This window comes from Poromitra crassiceps (assembly GCF_964638095.1).
Source record: "Poromitra crassiceps genome assembly, contig: HAP1_SCAFFOLD_537, whole genome shotgun sequence".
Lineage (NCBI taxonomy): Eukaryota > Metazoa > Chordata > Actinopteri > Beryciformes > Melamphaidae > Poromitra > Poromitra crassiceps.
The window spans coordinates 23143-30442 of record NW_028151871.1 but is presented as its reverse complement, the minus strand read 5'-3'; positions in this window follow the sequence as shown (position 1 = coordinate 30442).

Sequence of the window (7300 nt, the reverse complement as noted above, 5' to 3'; positions counted from 1 at the left end):
CGCCATTCATGGCAAAGTCCTTTTCACTCGGGGTTTCTCTCTGCTGTTATAAACACCACACATCACAAGCCACTAGGGCTGCTACTAACCAGTATTTTCGATTATCGATCAATCCGTCAATTATTTTCTTGACTAATTGATTAGTCGTTTGGTCTATAAAATGTCACCAAATGGTGAAAACTTTCGATCACTTTCTCCATAAAGCACAAGATGACATCCTCAAATGTCTTCTTTTGTCCTGACCAACAGTCTTACCAAAGATAATCAGCTTCCTTTCATAGAAGACTAAATAAAACAGAAAATATTCACATTTAAGAAGCTGGAACAAGATACATTTTCTATGTTCCTTTTCTTAAAAATTAGTATAAATAATTGATTGATTATTTAAAATAAAGAGTTGGCGATTCATTTTCTGTCAATCAACTAAGCGTATGAAATGGAGGCGGGAGCAAACTGGCCAATGACCAATAGAAATGTGTTTTTGTCCCTGGGCAACTTGGATTTTATTTATTTATTTATTGGTTGGAACAGGCTTGAGCTTTGTGGAGTGAGTTGGATGAAATTTGGGTCATTAGAAAAGTAGCAGGGACACGCCCCATATTAAACTACAACACAGCCAGATACACTACATGCTGTAACATTTATGAATGCTGTATGAACATTAACGCTAATTGAGTCAGGCACAGCAGAACATATTAACCTGTCTCCATTTTATTGTGACATGATTAGTTAACCACTCTGACCATATCCTCTTCATCAATGCTCCACGAGGAAGCAAAGAACGGTCATCAATGACAGTGAACGTATGAACTGAATCATTATTCACTGTCCGCTTCACGCTCAGAAGAGAATATCATGACTCATCATCGTGGTTAGCGAGACTGAACACTTTAGAAACACATTTCTCAAGTTAGAAACTATAGAAATGATCCCTGAAAGTATAGTCTTAACTTCACAACGGGCGAAAGCCGGACGCCATTCATGGTAAAGTCCTTTTCACTCAGGGTTCTTCTTCTTCTTCTTCTTTCTTTTTCCGGCAGTGTAAACGCAACATGGCGTATTACTGCCCTCCTCAGTTCTATACTTCAACTACTCCCATAATTGAGAAAAACTTAAATACGCATAAAAATAAAAATAAACACTATATCCTCTGATACAACTCTGATTCATGCAGAAATTTCAGCACTGCCTCTGTGATCAGCTGGTGGTTCTTATTCTTCAGGCCAAAGAAAGATTTTAGAGAGAAAGAAAAAACTCCTAATACTGTTAACCTCTTATAAAAGATTTCCCTTTCTTTCCTATACCTTTTACATTCTAGAAAAACATGCTTGACAGTTTCAGGCTCTCCACACTCACACCGCCCATCTGGATGTTTTCCCACAATAAATAAGGTACTATTCAATCCACAATGACCAAGCCTCAGTCTACATATCTTGACCCTATCTCTCCTAGACCCATATCCAGCCAAGTTGATTTTGACCTGAGGCTGCAGAGAAAAATAGTGCCTCCCCTTGGTCCCCTTTTCCCACTCAGCCTGCCACTCATCTTCAACTCCTTTCTTGATCTTCTCTCTGAGCTCAACTCTTCCCATTGAAATACTTATAACTTCTTCCTTTTTCAGGCTCTCCTTTGCAAGGGAATCAGCTGTCTCATTTCCCTCAATCCCAGCATGCCCCGGAACCCAGCAAAACTCCACTGAACAGCCTGCCTTCTCAATCCTATATAAAACTAATACTATTTCATGAATGAGATCAGGCCGAGCTTTAGACCTACCTGCACTCACAGCCATTAGTGCAGCAGCCGAGTCAGAACAGATAATCACCTGGCTTGGTCCCACTTCCTCCACCCACCACAATGCCCAGAGAATGTAATTCTGTTACAAATACAGAGCTGCCATCAGAGATTCTCTGTCCCTTACCGATCCCTAACTGAGGCACACACCACCCAAATCCTGCCTTCCCACTCTCTAGATCCACAGAGCCATCAGTATAAACCTCCAGAGACCCTGAGGCTAAAATGAATTTCTCTATTTTTCCCACAATCTCGCCCTTGTCTTTCTCCATCAAAAAACTAAATTCAATATCCCGGTCTGGAACTAGCCAAAATGGCACTGACAGCCATTCACTCAGGGTTTCTCTCTCCCGTTAAACACCACACATCACAAGACACTAGGGTTGCTACTAACCCATTATTTTCGATTATCGATCAGTCAATTATTTTCTTGACTAATTTGACTAATTGATTAGTGGGTCATTAGAAAAGTAGCAGAGACACGCCCCCATATTAAACTACAACACAACCACATACATTACATGCAGTAACATATGAATGTTGATGCTTATTGAGTCAAGCACAGCAGAACATATTAACCTGTCTCCATCTTATTATGACATCATTAGTTAACCACTCTGACCATATCCTCTTCATCAATGCTCCACGAGGAAGCAAAGAACGGTCATCAATGACAGTGAACGTATGAACTGAATCATTATTCACTGTCCGCTTCACGCTCAGAAGAGAATATCATGACTCATCATCGTGGTTAGCGAGACTGAACACTTTAGAAACACATTTCTCAAGTTAGAAACTATAGAAATGATCCCTGAAAGTATAGTCTTAACTTCACGACGGGCGAAAGCCGGACGGCATTCATGGCGACGTCCTTTTCACTCAGGGTTTCTCTCTCCTGTTAAACACCACACATCACAAGCCACTAGGGCTGCTACTAACCCATTATTTCCGATTATCGATCAGTCAATTATTTTCTTGACTAATCGATTAGTCGTTTGGTCTATAAAATGTCACCAAAGGGTGAAAAATGTCGATCACTTTCTCCATAAAGCACAAGATGACATCCTCAAATGTCTTCTTTTGTCCTGACCAACAGTCTTACCAAAGATAATCAGCTTCCTTTCATAGAAGACTAAATAAAACAGAAAATATTCACATTTAAGAAGCTGGAACAAGATACATTTTCTATGTTCCTTTCCTTAAAAATTTGTATAAATAATTTATCGATTATTTAAAATAAAGAGTTGGCGATTCATTTTCTGTCAATCAACTAAGCGTATGAAATGGAGGCGGGAGCATACTGGCCAATGACCAATAGAAATGTATTTTTCTCCCTGGGCAACTTGGATTTTATTTATGTATTTATTTATTTATTGGTTGGAACATGTTTTGAGTTCACTCTTTGTGGAGTGAAAATTGGATGAAATTTGGGTCATTAGAAAAGTAGCAGAGACACACCCCATATTAAACTACAACACCGCCACATACATGAAGGTTGATGCTTATTGAGTCAAGCGCAGCAAAATATATTAAGCTGCATTTATTTTGTTGTGACATGATTAGTTAACCACTCTGACCATATTCTCTTCATCAATGCTCCACAAGGAAGCAAAGAACGGTCATCAATGACAGTGAACGTATGAACTGAATCATTATTCACTGTCCGCTTCACGCTCAGAAGAGAATATCACGACTCATCATCGTGGTTAGCGAGACTGAACACTTTAGAAACACATTTCTCAAGTCAGAAACTATAGAAATGATCCCTGAAAGTATAGTCTTAACTTCATAACGGGCGAAAGCCGGACGCCATTCATGACAAAGTCCTTTTCACTCAGGGTTTCTCTCTCCTGTTAAACACCACACATCACAATCCACTAGGGCTGCTACTAACCAGTATTTTCGATTATCGATCAGTCAATTATTTTCTTGACTAATTTGACTAATCGATTAGTCGTTTGGTCTATAAAATGTCACCAAATGGTGAGAAATGTCGATCACTTTCTCCATAAAGCACAAGATGACATAATCAAATGTCTTCTCTTGTCCTGACCAACAGTCCACAAACCAAAGATAATCAGTTTACTGTCGTAGAAGACTAAAAAGGAAGAAAATATTCACATTTCAGAAGCTGGAACTTGTTTGTTTGTGTGTAGAAATTGGTATAAACTATTGATCGATTTAAAAAATAGTTAGCGATTAATTTTCTGTCAACTTGATTAATGGACTAATCATTGGAGCGCAACAACCCACTCAGCCAATCACATACGTGTATGAAAGGGAGGTGGGACAAAAGTGGTCAATGACCAATATGAATGCATTTTTGTTCCTGGGAAAGTTGGAATCTGCTTTCTTTTTTGACACTCTGTGGTTGCAACATGTTTGAGTTCACTCTTTGTGGAGTGAATGGAAATTGGGACAAACTTGGGTCATTAGAAAAGTAGCAGAGACACGCCCCCATATTAAACTACAACACAACCACATACATTACATGCAGTAACATATATGAATGTTGATACTTATTGAGTCAAGCACAACAGAACATATTAACCTGTCTTCATTTTATTGTGACATGATTAGTTAACCACTCTGACCATATCCTCTTCATCAATGCTCCACGAGGAAGCAAAGAACGGTCATCAATGACAGTGAACGTATGAACTGAATCATTATTCACTGTCCGCTTCACGCTCAGAAGAGAATATCATGACTCATCATCGTGGTTAGCGAGACTGAACACTTTAGAAACACATTTCTCTAGTTAGAAACTATAGAAATGATCCCTGAAAGTATAGTCTTAACTTCACAACGGGCGAAAGCCGGACGCCATTCATGGCGACGTCCTTTTCACTCAGGGTTCTTCTTCTTCTTCTTCTTTCTTTTTCCGGCAGTGTAAACGCAACATGGCGTATTACTGCCCTCCTCAGTTCTATACTTCAACTACTCCCATAATTGAGAAAAACTTAAATACGCATAAAAATAAAAATAAACACTATATCCTCTGATACAACTCTGATTCATGCAGAAATTGCAGCACTGCCTCTGTGATCAGCTGGTGGTTCTTATTCTTCAGGCCAAAGAAAGATTTTAGAGAGAAAGAAAAAACTCCTACTACTGTTAAGCTCTTATAAAAGATTTCCCTTTCTTTCCTATACCTTTTACATTCTAGAAAAACATGCTTGACAGTTTCAGGCTCTCCACACTCACACCGCCCATCTGGATGTTTTCCCACAATAAATAAGGTACTATTCAATCCACAATGACCAAGCCTCAGTCTACATATCTTGACCCTATCGCTCCTAGACCCATAGCCAAGCCAAGTTGATTTTGACCTGAGGCTGCAGAGAAAAATAGTGCCTCCCCTTGGTCCCCTTTTCCCACTCAGCCTGCCACTCAGCTTCAACTCCTTTCTTGATCTTCTCTCTGAGCTCAACTCTTCCCATTGAAATACTTATAACTTCTTCCTTTTTCAGGCTCTCCTTTGCAAGGGAATCAGCTGTCTCATTTCCCTCAATCCCAGCATGCCCTGGAACCCAGCAAAACTCCACTGAACAGCCTGCCTTCTCAATCCTATATAAAACTAATACTATTTCATGAATGAGATCAGGCCGAGCTTTAGACCTACCTGCACTCACAGCCATTAGTGCAGCAGCCGAGTCAGAACAGATAATCACCTGGCTTGGTCCCACTTCCTCCACCCACCACAATGCCCAGAGAATGTAATTCTGTTACAAATACAGAGCTGCCATCAGAGATTCTCTGTCCCTTACCGATCCCTAACTGAGGCACACACCACCCAAATCCTGCCTTCCCACTCTCTGGATCCACAGAGCCATCAGTATAAACCTCCAGAGACCCTGAGGCTAAAATGAATTTCTCTATTTTTCCCACAATCTCGCCCTTGTCTTTCTCCATCAAAAAACTAAATTCAATATCCCGGTCTGGAACTAGCCAAAATGGCACTGACAGCCATTCACTCAGGGTTTCTCTCTCCCGTTAAACACCACACATCACAAGACACTAGGGTTGCTAATAACCCATTATTTTCGATTATCGATCAGTCAATTATTTTCTTGACTAATTTGACTAATCGATTAGTCGTTTGGTCTATAAAATGTCACCAAATGGTGAAAAATATCACTTTCTCCATAAAGCACAAGATGACATAATCAAATGTCTTCTTTTGTCCTGACCAACAGTCTTACCAAAGATAATCAGCTTCCTTTCATAGAAGACTAAATAAAACAGAAAATATTCACATTTCAGAAGCTGGAACTTGTTTGTTTGTGTGTAGAAATTGGTATAAACTATTGATCGATTTAAAAAATAGTTGGCGATTAATTTTCTGTCAATCAACTAAGTAATTGATTAATCGACTAATCATTGGAGCGCAACAAGCCACTCAGCCAATCACATACGTGTATAAAAGGGAGGTGGGACAAAAGTGGTCAATGACCAATATGAATGCATTTTTGTTCCTGGGAAAGTTGGAATCTGCTTTCTTTTTTGACACTCTGTGGTTGGAACATGTTTGAGTTCACTCTTTGTGGAGCGAATGGAAATTGGGACACACTTGGGTCATTAGAAAAGTAGCAGAGACACGCCCCCATATTAAACTACAACACAGCCACATACATTACATGCAGTAACGTATATGAATGTTGATGCTTACTGAGTCAAGCACAGCAGAACATATTAACATGTCTCCATTTTATTATGACATCATTAGTTAACCACTCTGACCATATCCTCTTCATCAATGCTCCACAAGGAAGCAAAGAACGGTCATCAATGACAGTGAACGTATGAACTGAATCATTATTCACTGTCCGCTTCACGCTCAGAAGAGAATATCACGACTCATCATCGTGGTTAGCGAGACTGAACACTTTAGAAACACATTTCTCAAGTTAGAAACTATAGAAATGATCCCTGAAAGTATAGTCTTAACTTCACAACGGGCGAAAGCCGGACGCCATTTATGGCGACGTCCTTTTCACTCAGGGTTTCTCTCTGCTGTTATAAACACCACACATCACAAGCCTTACACACTAACCAATTAAACCAATATTTTCATTATCAATTAATCTGTCCATTATTTTCTTGACTAATTGAGAAAATAACCAACAGTCCACAACCCAAAGATAATCAGTTCACTGTCATAGAAGACTAAAGAAACAAGAAAATATTCACATTTAAGAAGCTGCAACAAGATCTGTTTTTTTCTTTAATTAGTCTAAACGTTTGATCGATTATTTAAAAAAAATGTTGGCGATTCATGTTCTGGATCGACTAATGCAGCTTTACAAGCCACTCAGCCAATCACATAAGCGTATGAAAGGGAGGCGGAGGCAAGGTGGTCAATGACCAATAGAAATGTATTTTTGCTTCTGCGAAGTATCCCCTCTTTCTTCCTTTTTCCCCACTCTATGGTTGGAACGTGTTTGAGTTAACTCTGTGGGGAGTGAGTGGAAATTGGGACAAATTTGCAACACAAACTACATCCAGT